General features: G+C 29.6%; 1 protein-coding gene across 1 annotated transcript in view; it reads right to left on the bottom strand.

Moving 5' to 3' along the window:
* Rab23 (RAS oncogene family member Rab23) overlaps positions 1-13,705 on the bottom strand; it is a 100,872-nt gene extending 87,167 nt beyond the window's left edge. Inside the window, exon 1 of the mRNA XM_014430234.3 lies at positions 13,583-13,705. The gene's annotated coding sequence lies outside the window, so the exon portion shown is untranslated. The remainder of the gene's footprint in view (positions 1-13,582) is intronic.
* Positions 13,706-14,142: the final 437 nt, after the last annotated feature.

Raw genomic sequence — 14,142 nt, 5'->3', positions numbered from 1 at the left:
TGTATCTTATATTTTTTTCTCTTTTTAGAAAAACAGTATCTTCAACTTTGATAATTTATGTTCGTAAAGTTAAAGAAATACAAAAAATGACTTTTTTCTCCTATTCTATATTATTTTTTTCAATATTTTAGAGTGTGAATATAACAATGTGAGTTAAAATATCATCCTGTATTGTTAATTATTTCAAAAATCAAAATTAGAACAACTCCCTATTAATTACCCCACTTATTCATGTTGAACAGATCCGTTACTTAGGACTTCAAATCCATTAAAAAAGACTGATCTACATCCTATCTGGACATACGGAGTTGGGATCCACTAAACCATGGTTTTCCTCCCAAATCCAATCCTTACAGTCCAAAATCCTTAATGCTCCTTACTTAGTCACAAATCAAATCATCCATCAGGACCTCAATGTCCCATATGTTGCCGATTTGGCCTGTACCAGATACCAATCCTTCCATAATAAACTTCGCAACCACCCAAACCAACTCATTTCTAACCTGGCATCTCCTTCATTACCTAATAACCCTCCTAGGCGTCTGAAAAGAAAATGGCCTAGAGATCTTCTCTGGAAATGTTTTTGGAGTTCTATCAATGGGTAGATTCTCACATGTTTGTATCATGTCATAATATCACTTACAGCAAATTTTCTTGATGTATATATATGTATACAGTTGTAAACAACAATAAATAAATTATTTAAAAAAAAAAATCAATTTTAAAGTGGAATTCCCGTCGGGAGTTAGAAATTAAATTTTTAGCAAAAAAAAAAAAAAAAGAAGTTTCTATTTCGTGTGAAATTGTTTGAAGGGATTACAATGCGATTTTTAAAGTCCAAAAGTAGTGTTATAGAATACTATTAGTAATACCATAATTCCATTTTTTTTCTCACCAAGAATGACGAAAATGTAATACTAAAATTATATTATAAAAAAAATCAGGCGACTAAAATATATTGATAAATAAATAATTTAAAAGGCACATGCTTCTTGAAACAGGATGTCATGCGAAATGTCGCTCAGATCTAGATCCTCGGTTTGGATTCTCCGTTAATGAACGTGAAGTTGAAGTTTCTTGAGCCAATTAAATGTTGGTCTTCTTCAGTATCCAAGAATTCTCTTCAGATCCTGGAACTCCGCTGAGTAGAGGAAGTAGAAAAAAAATATATCTAGACAATTGCAGACTACCTCACACTGCGCAACGAAAAAAACAATCTAGTTCCCATCCTATCGACTTATTGTTCTGTACAGTGATTAAGAACAATTAGTGAAGAAGACAGGTTTTTCTATATTTTATTTATTCTTACTTGAATCATTACTTCATTAATTAATTGTACCTATTAGGATATTAGAATAGAGCATTGGTTATGTTTGTCAATCTCATTAAATATTTGCGGTCAGCATAAAAAAATTAGGCTTGTACAGAAATAACAAAGAAACTGAAAGGGCTGAATTTTGCAGTTAGTCCCAAGAAGGTTGACTGTATTATTTTCTCCCTCCAGAAGAACAAGCGTCCTCTCCCGAAAGTCTAAGGGTAGCAGGGTACGAGAATAGACCAGCAGGCAGCATAGTATATCTGGGTGTCACCCTTCACAGACACCTGACGCTAGCTCGCCACTGTAATAAGAAGATCAAGCAGGTCAGGACTGGTCTTGCATATACAGAAGTGTGCTGTGGTCAGCCCTGCTCTACGGAGCACCTTTGCTGACCAACATAGCACCATCAACGGCCAAGAACAGTTGCTCTTCAAAGAGCAAAGACGGACCACATAAATACGACATTTGAAATACCGACTGTGACAGAATTTATATCGAGGAGACATCAAAATTTTTGACAGCCTTCAGTACTGTACGAGACCATCATTTAGAACACTGACACCGACAGGACGGTCACAAAGGTGACAGACACACACAAACAGGTGAGCCCCGTTATCATCAGACTGACACAAAACACAGACTACCCCTTTCCAAAAGATCAAATTTCCTTAGCCTGCAGAAAAAGAGGCAACCCTCTACCCGTTTTCGTGACAACCCTACGCACCCGTTCAGCATAGAAGAAAACAAAATGTAATATTCATAAATACAAACATATTTCTAAAATAACATATCACACAACTTTTACTAACCACTTTTCTTTGGATAGAAATTCATTTCTGCTCAAGTATGGTTACTGAAATGTATATAATTACAATACCTTAAAAATTAAAAACTGACTGTCATCATAGCAACCATAGAAACAGAAACACATTTCTAAAATAATTTTTTATAACTCCCTATTATCTGCTACAACTTTATTTATTACTTTATTATTATTAAGTATCAATTTTTCTAAAATACTTACCTCTAACTAACTGTTTTTTATGTATATTAGTAATATAGCAAATTACTAATCTTATTTTAGGAAATTTCAACCACGTAAAATATTTTTTAGTTATTCTTCAAATTACTTCATAATTTACATTTATTCATTTTGTATTAACAGTAATGATGAGATATGGTTAATTATTTAAAGTCATCAACAAAAGAGGTAGTTTTGAGAGAAATATTTTGAAAATTCACCATTTAACCTAGTTGATATTAATTACTAAGTGTACGTTCATAGACTAATAAAATTGTAAAAAAAAAAAAAAAATTAGATGATATAAAATCGATTTTAAGGGGAAGAGTTTTTGTAACATCCCAGGTAAAACCGATTTTATTAGTGACAAAGTAAGGAGAAATTCCTAAAAAAAAATATATATATAAAATCGATTCTATAAATTGGCACTTCCAGTAATTCGATTTTAACGAAATAATGTGCCGTAACATCCCAGGCATACGCATCTCCTAAATATGTAATTTAAATATCGAACGAGTTTTGGTTTTTGAGCAAGGCTGTTAACAGACAAACCATTTTGCGAGACTTTATTATTTGAGTTTTACTTCAAAGCTTATATTTCCGTCGAAAACTTGAATCCGAAATTTTTCACGATTGCAATAATTCCACTTAATATATATTTCACATATTGGAAAGTGAAAATAAAAACAGACATTCGAGAGGAATAAAGAATAAAATAAATGGAGAGAAATTCTAGTCATTTCTCGTTCATAAGATTACCCTGCTCGCGTCAACTTTCCAGAAGCATAAAAGAACGAATTTAGAAGGCTATGATTTTACTTACTGTTGTTCTGTTAATGGATGGGCAATATGGCCCCCCACTACAACAACTTGTGCTTCAGAGAAATAAAGCAGTTCGTAGGAATATTTAAGAAAGCTGAAGAAACTGGACAATGTATAAATCTAAAAAACGCGTGATGGATATGTATCATTATTGTGATGGCATCACGGCAATTTATTGAGCTTTTAACGAATAAATAACTAAAATGTTAATCGTAGTCCAAACCGTCCAGTGGGCTGACCAAGACAAAGATGGGAGGATTGTGTTAGGTCTGTTCTTCAGAATTTACAGATGTTACCGGAATCGAACAACTAAGTTCTCTAATACATATTATTATAATTTATCATAACTATACTAAAATGAAACTTATAAAGGGAATTCGAAAAACGTTTGATAAAACGTTCAAGATTTTACAGATTGTATTTGTTATTTCGTAGTATATTTAGTTTGATTACTAACCATATTTATTATATTAGTAAAATAGTTAACAATAACCCTTTAATTGCATCCCAAACTCTTCAATCCCATATCACAGCCCTCGAAGAATTGTGTCGTAATTGGAGGATTAAGATAAATTCCAACAAATGCCATCAGATCACATTTACCCTTCGTCGTAAACCTACCAACTACTCTAAAGTATACTTTAATAATGTTGCTCATACCCCTGTAGAAGAGATACGCTACATTGGACTACATCTGGACAAACGACAAGCTTGGAATCCTTACACAAGACAGAAACTGAATTTCATTCCGACTATTACAGCACTTACTAGACAAACGGTTTAAGCTGCCAATCCATTAGAAAAGACTGATCTACATGACTATAATTAGGTCTATCTGGACATACGGAGTTGAGCTTTAGGGCTCCACTAAACCTTGGAATTCCTCTCGTATCCAATCCTTACAATCCAAAATACTTCGTGTAATCCTCAATACTCCTTCTTTTGTCACAAATAAAATCCCCTAAAGACCTTAATGTTCCATATGTAACCGATCAAGCCTGAACCAGATATCAATACTTCCGAAAAAAAACCACCCAAATCCACTAGTTTCTAACCTCCTAACCGAATGGCCTCGAGATCTTCTAATGTAGAAATATTATTAGAGTGCTACCAATGATTATCTTACATGAAATTTACTGGATGTATTTTCATCTAAATATCATTAAATAAATTACATGAATAAGCATTATATGAGTATACTGTAAGCTTATTTTATGCACGAGTCATTCGAGTTATCCTTACTATAGGATTTTATAAGATCATGATGTTTTTTCAGGTTCGGAAAAAAAAGAATCACACATAAAGGACACGTAAAATATATTAAAATGTAAATATTTCGTTGGATCTAAAAAATACATCTGGACCGTGAGGAGTATAACTCCATGACATTAGCATTGAGTGGGACGTGATTCAAGGGTGAACGTATTCAACGTTCTACAGATATTTTAGACCGATAGTTTTTTTATCTCCAAAGGCTACGCACGTTTCGATATTTTCCTGCGGAGATGATGTATGTTTTGTTATAAAAAGCATTATGTTTGATGAGATGATAAGTAAAGTGTAGGGAAGAAGGGAAGGAAAGACCCCTTTTTTTATTTTTTTAACAGAGCAAAATGCTGTACATGTGGTTGAGAATTTTAAGTATTACCATATGATATTTTGCCTTAAAATTTAATCCCAATTAGTATATCTTGGATTTATATTTGTTTGCATATGATAAGTTATATAAGGTGAATGCCATAACCTGGAATAAACTGATAAATAGTTTAATTATAATCTTTACACTTTCTTGAGACTGGTTATTATTGTTTAAATAAATGGGCTATTCTGCCCAGGTCATTATATCAGTCCACAATTTACCCTATGAAACATTTAAACATAACGGAATCATATAATTTTGTTAATAAGCAATTCTTAGATTATTTCTAATTACCTAATTAGTCAATTGTTGACATTAAATTAAAAATTTAAACTTGTATCACAATCAACCTTCTCTATTATAATTTATCTCAACAATACTTCTAACCTTCCCTACCCTCAGGTCAAGCATTTAATTTATTTATTACAAATAGTCAGTTCAAAATTATAGCGATTCCTTAAAACAAAAAAAGGAAAAATACTGATTTGTTGACTCAAAACATTATTATTATTCATTATCCAGTATTATTATCCATTTAATAAAAATAAATCTAGATATAAGTCTAAATAACGCCAATGTATACAATGTAACAGACGATATACTAAAAAAACAGGCCTATAATTCGAATCCCGTAAAATGGGTGCCGAATGAAGAGCAGCAGAGACTTATGGATTCGGGTAATAAAGCATTAATTAAAACATAAACCTTTGGATAAGAAAGAAAAAGCAACGGGAAACATTTCTATGCTTTTAGAAAGTTAGAAATATCTAATTTATTTATATTTTTGTGCATAGTCATGGTGTATGTAACACTTGTCTCTTTAAAACTAGATTTACAGAATCTGTCAATTAAAAAAATTAAGTATAAATTTTAAAGTTCAATTTTTTGGAGAGTTCCGAATTTTAAAAAAATCTTTCAGGCTTCTGAGGAAGAAGGTTAATTTTTTAAAAATATATTATTGGGTATCTAATGGATATATCGTGATCTGTATAGATAATTTACATTAATTAAATTATGCAATAATCAAAAATTAGAATTTTTGGTCTTGTTTATTGAGTCGAATTTTATTAACTTGAATATTCGTCCTGTTTCATTTCCACTCATTTTAATCAGTTTGTCACTAAAGAATAAAATTGTAAAAATAATATTTGAAAACTGCTACGTATGTGTGACCTAACGAAGAACGTCGAAAATTCTACAAATACGCGAGGTATTCAATTTTGAGCTCATGCCGCTATAATATAGCTGGAACAGGCAAAATATTATTTTTCTTTTTGTGATTCATAATTCGAAAGTATGAGGTCCGTTATGATTAAAAGAAAAAAAAATTTAGCTCTATAGTAATTATGTTTTCTGGATTGATATTATCTGATGTTTATTTAAAAAATTCTACATCCTCAATCGACATCCATCTGCTAGAGGCTATTGAGCAATTTTATAAAGACATGTCAAATATTTTTTTTTTTTACGAAAGGAATTCTTTGTTAGATCTTTGTCTAGTGTAAGCTGAGCGGTATACAGACAGACATCAAACAAATGTATCTTTCAACTTCAACTTATATGCCAGTTAAGATAAAAAGGAATGAGACTCAACAAGTCTAAAAGGCCTACGTAGTCTGTTGTAAACTTCACCGTATGTTTCATGTCATAAAGAAAAAAAGGGTTCCTTCAAATTTTTTTTTTCTTTAAAAGTGTTTAATATTTTTCCTCATTAGGGTCTCGTGAATCGAACCTTTGCCTCCAAACAGCGTTGCTGTCTACAGCAAAGAGTCCAGCCAAATTTTTTTTTTAAGAAAGTGGAATTTTAGAGAGTAATAGAGGTAACCTACTTTTTGCAGTTTTTTCGACTAACAAATACTGTAAAATAGCTTGCTTTTTTGCACACATTGTATTAAATGAAAGAACTGAGAAAGACACTCGTTCTGAGTAAATATAAACCTTAATACTCAGAGACACAATCATAACCGTTATAGATAATTAATTATTAATATATAATTGATGATACTATCCCTTGAAAAAAAATTTTTAAAAATAAATCAATTAATGATTTATTACTATGCTTGTTTGAGAGTGGTTTATTTTATTATTAACACACACAATTTTGATCCAAATATACCAACTATACTCAACTTTTATTTTCAGAAACTCTCCAACGTTTCGGCCCTCAGGACATTTTCAAGGAGACAACTTATAAAAAATTTTGTTTTTATATTAATTACATTTTTCCTTAACAACATACTGATATTTTTGGCTATACCTCAAATTTCAATAACCGGAATCAGTTTGTGCGGAGGAAACTTATTATTTATTTTACATTCCTTTATGTTTCAACTTTTATTAACTTTATAAAGAAATTAGTCCTTAATAATAATTTCTGGTCTTACTGTTGAAAACACTGTCACAAGTTTTTCTTTTATTTCTTTAAAAGCTGTCTTGAGGTATAGCCAAAAATATCAGTATGTTGTTAAGGAAAAAATGTAATTAATATAAAAATAAAAATTTTAATAGGTTGTCTCCTTGAAAATGGCCTGAGGGCCGAAACGTTGGAGAGTTTCCGAAAATAAAAGTTGAGAGTATATTTGGATCAAAATTGTGTGTGTTAATAATAAAATAAATAAAACCAACTCGGAAAAAAAAAAATTTCAGGCAGTGTTTTTGTTCTTCCGAGTTCACGATTGGAAATCTAACCGACTATTTAGAAACCAAAAACCGGAAGGAATATAAACTTTTTATGGTTCAACAAATTACCTTCAATCAACCTTTTCGATCATTCGTAAATCTACATCAAAATCATAAATTTATTTTTATATTAATTTGGACATATGGAATTGAGCTCTGGGGCTCAATCAAGCCATCAAATTCCTCCCGCATCCAATCCTTACAATCCAAAATCCTACGTAAAATCCTTGATGCTCCTTATTACCTTACAAATGAACTCATCCACAAAGACCTTAACATCCCATTCGTTGCGTCTTTTCATTCCAAACTCCTTACCCATCTTAACCCATTAATTCTTAATCTCTCATCCCTAACAATTCCGGATAATCTTCCAATGCGTCTGAAAAGAAATGGCCACGGGACCATCCAATTTAAATTAATGCTTGAACTGCCACCAATGGGTGGTTCCTTCCAAGATTTTCAAGTTTAAATGAAACATACAACATATTTACTTATTTTATTTATTATTTGTACAGTTGTAAATCACATTAAATAAATAAATTAAAAAAAATTTATATTTTAAGCGAAGTAAATCTTATGTATAAAAATTGAATGATTCAACAAATTTGAAAATCATTGTGCTTCAAATCACAGTACAAATTAAGTAACCACTGAATGAAAAGATAAAATTTATAATGGTAATTATGTTCTTATAAGCTCCTATATCTCGAATAAAATTACAAATTAAAATTCTCAAAATCCTTTTTTAGAGAAACTGTTTTACTTTCTTTTTCAGCATATTTGATGCACTGACTGTATTTAGACAACAAAAATTGATCGGATCATATCGGATACTTAGTTCTTTTAGTACATAAAGATATTTTTAAATATTCCTTCGGGATACACTCTTATACGATAAATTTTTTATAACTTTTAGTACGAACAAATATCATTAATTATTCATAAATTTAATAAATAAAATACAACAAAACTATTTTGAAAAATAAAATATATGCAGGCTATACCACTTATCTGGCAAGGTCTAAAGTATATTCTTATTTCTCTTATGTTTAGATCTGCGAGTTATAGTGTAACTATTATCGCCAAATTTCAGTTATTAAAGAGTTAAGGTAGAGATGGCATGATTTAAAGAAACTATGTAAAGTACAGGTTGCCTTTTGGAAAAGTGGCTTCAGTTTTATCAATGCTATGACGCAATCCGCATTTTTAAACATATTTAGGTGTTTTCTTAAACGATTTTTTTTATCTATATATATATATATATATATATATATATATATATATATAGTTGACCTTAAAAATTTAAATATAAAAAGATGGTCAGGGTTGTGGTCTAAAAAAGAACAAATAGTTTAAAACTATTTTAATGTCCGATGTTTCGCCCCACTTTGCAGGGCTTCATCAGAGGTGTTCAAAGCGAATGGTTGAATAGAAACATTTTGATTCTTTTTATCTATTCGGTAAGAAGGAAAGAATAAGGTAATATCATCGGAAAAAACAGCTTTATTAACAAGGTTGATTTGAGGGAAGTCATTTATGAATAAATTAAATAATGTAGAACTAAGGCAGGATCCTTGAGGGATGCTGATTATGTAAGGGTTGGTAACTGGATACAGATTAATTAATAACTAATACTAAGAAAGATCTATAATATAAAACTGTCTGTATGAGTAATAATAAATAAATTGAAATATTAAAGTTTATTAATTAAGGAATTGGAAAACTTGGATTTACAGTATCGAATACTTTTACAATATCTAAAAATAAAAGTGGTATCTTGAAGAAGATATTTGACCGTATGAAGTATACTGTAGGAAGATAGTCCGGGTGGCGGTCAATAAAGGTATCAAAACTGTAAAAAGAAAACTATTTATTGTTAACCAACGTTTCGACCAACTTTGCAGGGCTTCGTCAGGGCTAAATGAAATGAAAAGATGCAATAATTTTAGAGGTAACTAAATATTTAAATAAAAACAATTATTATGTTTATTAGAACTTTTATCACACCTTTTTGTTTATTAGTAACTTGTTTCCAGTCCACCTACATGTATATACTTCCTAACATTGTTATTATCAATTCTTTTTTTTATATACTTTATAAGTTCCACTCCCAGTTGCCGACAGTTAAAGGAGCAGTGACCTACAACCTGGGAAACCCAACCTCAACACGAAGACTGAAGCCCAGACTGCTGCAGGGCATTCTTTTATAAATTTTTAATAAATATAAAATTAATTCATAGTCACACTACCTCTATTTACTTATTACTATTATTATTTTTTTTTCTCTCTTCCCTTTTTTCAAATTAACTTGTTTCTTTTTAATATTAGAACGCAATTATTTGTTTTATTTAAGTGTACCAATATAATTATTTTTTTGTTATTAATTTTACTTTCCTCTTTTATTAAGAAGCATTATTCTTATCTATTTGTTTTATTATTATTTGTTTTTCTTTTAATAAGAACATTGTATATATATAGTATATGACTATACCCCCTCATAATCAACTGTTAAAAAATATATATAAGTTATATCAAACATGTAAGGCTCACCAGGTCGATCTGGTATTAAAATAAAAAAAAGTATATAAAAAAAAAAATTGATTATAACAATGTTAGGAAGTATATACATGTAGGTGGACTGGAAACGAAGCCCTGCAAAATGGGGCGAAACGTTGATTAACAATAAATTGTTTTCTTTTACTATTTTGGTACCTTTATTGTCCACCACCCAGACTATATTCCTACAATAAGTGCATATCCCACTTTTTTATGATTAAAATTGCCAGTTATATTCAATACAATACCAGTTTGTATTTTTACTTGTGTCATCAAACTTTTATTTAAATATCCATTATGTTATTATTGATGCAATTTCGTATATTTCATAGTTTTAGTTATATTTTGGATTGTTTAATAAACGTTGTTATTTATGAACATTTTTTAGTTGTTCCTCTTCCTCCCTGAACTGAAATGTAAAGAAAGTAAACTATCGGTAGTATCTATATTCTGAAATACAGATTTTAGTCCTTCTCATAACATACAGTTAAGGTATAATAGACTTGCGCCGTTTTTTTAACCAGGGACGTGTGTTTCTTTATGTCCTCTGCAGCGTATCCGTAAATCGGATATGGTGCATGGCAGTTGCAATAATACAGTTAAAAGGCATTATAACAGAAATGCGGGATGCTCCATTTCCAAGAGGACACACCCCTAAAAAAGGCCAGCTCGATTGAGGGCGTGAATGAAGAAATGATGTAGAAAATGAGGTCTAGCAGATGTTCCACAAGGCAGGTGTTCCAGTGAGCGGATCTGTCCAACGCTCACAGTACAACCTCCGACCTATCCTTTTTGTAAAAGCCATCAAACATAAATATTATTTTTAAAAACCTTTTTCAATTTCGATGGAATCTATTCACTCAGTGGTTGTTTCAATACGCAATTCAATAATATTATAACTTCATAGAGAACATAGACGACAAATTACAAGCTAAATTATATTATTCCCTCCTCCATTCTTAGTTCTAATATCCTTCCAATCTTCAAATCCCGTATCTTCGGCCACCTTATATCCACCCAATTCCGGAAGAATATCAATTAAAAGTTTCAAAAAACATATAATCAACACTACTCCTTTCGTTTTCATTTTATTCCATTTGTTGATAATTCCTTTATATTATGATTAGTTAGAGGATTTTTTATATTTATATTTTTTAATATTACATTTATGATAATAATAAAAAAATATATATGACGTTGGTTTTTATATTTTCTCTATTTGATGTTTCAGATTTTCGTTTATACTTGTAAATATATATATTAGCAGAAATTGTACCAATTCATTTATTATTTTTATTTTAATTGTATTTGATTTTTTTATCAGTTTTTATATTTACTATCAGAAGTTTATGCACCTTATGTTTCATGATATGACAAATGAGTTTTATTTTATTTGTTCTAATTTTATTTTATATATTCTCTTAATTATTGTTGTTCATTTTTATCTTTTCAAATTCATTATATTCTATAATTTCATTTTTATATTAAGTTTTAATCTGAGGTTCTAAAGTCTAATTTTGACGGATTTAATATTATTCTAAAGGGATCAATCCCAGAATAAAAAATAATAATATTATTATTATTATATAGAAGCATGGCGTGATTTTTTATCAATCGTAATATTTAAGATAGAATAATATACATTAATTATTATTTTTCTTCAAATTTTTTTAGTCTTACATTTTTTATATGAACTATTATAAACACACAATTCCTTTTTCTATATTTTTCTTGTTAAATTATATGAAGCAATGTAATTTAAAGAGTCTGCTTTTGTATTTTCTGAATTTTTTTCTCTAATTTTATGATGTATAATTTTTTGACATCAATAATCCAGAAACATTTTCTTTTCTTCATTATTCTATTTTTTCTGAATATTTAAACTGTTTCAAGGCCCTTTGTGAATAAGTTGACTTGTCGAACTTCGCAATGAAAACTAAATTACAATTTTTTTTTTTAATAAGTCTTAATCATTAAACTTTTAAGCTTTTAGATTGAAAGTAACAACATCGATCGCTTTTAAGTATGGATACGTTTTTTGAGTAAAAATAGCATCTACAATTTTCCTATTTGAAATTCTACGTACTGCATATTTTGAAACAACTCAGAAAATAATTTTGGTTTTTGTTTACAAGCTAAAACTTTGAAATGTCCAAAGTTTGGTCAAAACCTTTAAAATATTACAACACATAGAATTTTGAAAATTATCCAATTTATTTTCTTAAAATTGGTAAATAAAAAGGTCTACTTCATTAAATAAATACAGCTGTAGGAAAAGTTATATTGATATAATCTTGAATGTCAAAGATGAAGACCGAAGAATACAGGAAGGTTACAATAGGTTTTATACATTTGCCTATAAACAAAGGATTACCAAGCGGAACGTCATACGTTTAATATAAGCAAGAGCTTGTTCAAAAACCTGAAATAACTTATAAAAAAAATTATCTCCAGCACGTAATACAAAAACTTAATTGCATATAATAAAAATGCTGGAGCTGGAAATATAAAAAGTGAATTGATTAATCTTGAATTTATTCAATGAATTGATATTTATCCAGTTTCGCGGGCTACTTTACCATCTATGGAAACTAGTCAAAAATGAAGATAAATGTGACATATTTTTATAACTAGCTAGGGGTGCTACTCCATAAAATTATTTTGTTTTTACAATGAAACATTAGTCCACTGTGAAATGACTCGAGTCGAATTAAATTGACTTATATAAGTATAACAGTTGGTAATAATAGAAAGGTAAAATAACATTTAATTTGTAAATAAACATCACCGAATTAAAAAAGTGTTTCGTATTGATTAAGCGATAAATTTAATTACATATTTAATAACCAAATTTTTATTTTACATCTTTAACAATAGTAGTCATGAAATTTACCTAAACCTTTACAATTTTAAAAGGTTTGAACCGGTTTAAAGTTATGTATTGTAATGAAAATCGTGAGATACAATAGAAAATTTATAGTTAAGTTATTGTTAAAATGTTTGGAAATTGAATTTTGTAATCATTTAGATAAATTTATTGATGTAATTAAACATTACTAATTATGATATTGATTTTTCTTTTTTTTAATTAGATAACCTTAAATATTATAAAAACAATACTAAGTAATTTAAAAAGCCTTAGAATATTTATTTCAATCTAATATTTATTCACTGACATAAGTAAAAAATAAAAATAATTATAAAGATAATGAAATAAATTGATAAATGTTTTCTATAAAGATGTTTTTTTTTAAATTCAAACGTAGAACATTAAAAAATAATTTAATTAATTTAAAAAATATATAAATAACGAAAGAAATATGAAGATACTGTTTATTGTGTTTTGTTATAAAGTGACTTAACAGTTACTGATCAATATTTCTTCAAAAATGAAATTGGAGTGAGAAAGACGGGTTAAGAACAACCAATAATAAAACCAAACCAGTGCAGTGCTCTAAGAAAGGCAGAACTCCTTCCGACTTAAAATTAAAGTTGAATTAACATTTTGAAGTTGAATTGAAATTAATTATTAATAATATATATTTACCGTATGAAAAATAATGGTAGCCTATCCACAAATCACATATTGCTACGTCTGCCCGGATGGTGATGTGAAGAAGTTCTGTCCAGCTGGGACGAGTACAGACCGCTAAGACAAAGTACACTGAACCCCCCTACGCGATGGCTTGAGGAATTCCCGACCGTCAGCGGACATTGCCGAGCGAAGCCGAACAACAAATGGTACCGACTCTCTCGGTTAGACAGCCGTGTAATTTCCAACCGGACTTGTCTCACTGGATTTCTAGAAATTTCCGATATGAAAGGAAAAAAATACGACGGTTTCGGGGAATAAAACAGTTTGGGGGATTTGTTCGAATACTTAGTTGGTACCTGACTTCTACAATATTTAAAAGGAACAAAATTCGAGAAGAAATAAGTACAAGGCTAAAAGAAGGCAGTGATTGCCCGGAAACATCAAATCAAGAATTTTTTTTTTATTTATCTATTGAAATTTACAACTGTACAAATAATACAATAAATAAATGTGAGAACACTTGATGATCTAGGGAAGGAACCACCCATTGGTGATATTTCAAACATTAATTT

Source organism: Halyomorpha halys, unplaced genomic scaffold, assembly GCF_000696795.3.
Source record: "Halyomorpha halys isolate HHAL.00 unplaced genomic scaffold, Hhal_1.1 Scaffold867.1, whole genome shotgun sequence".
Taxonomy (NCBI): Eukaryota; Metazoa; Arthropoda; class Insecta; order Hemiptera; family Pentatomidae; genus Halyomorpha; species Halyomorpha halys.
Note: the sequence above shows the minus strand (reverse complement) of the source record. Positions and strands in the feature narration are given on the sequence as shown.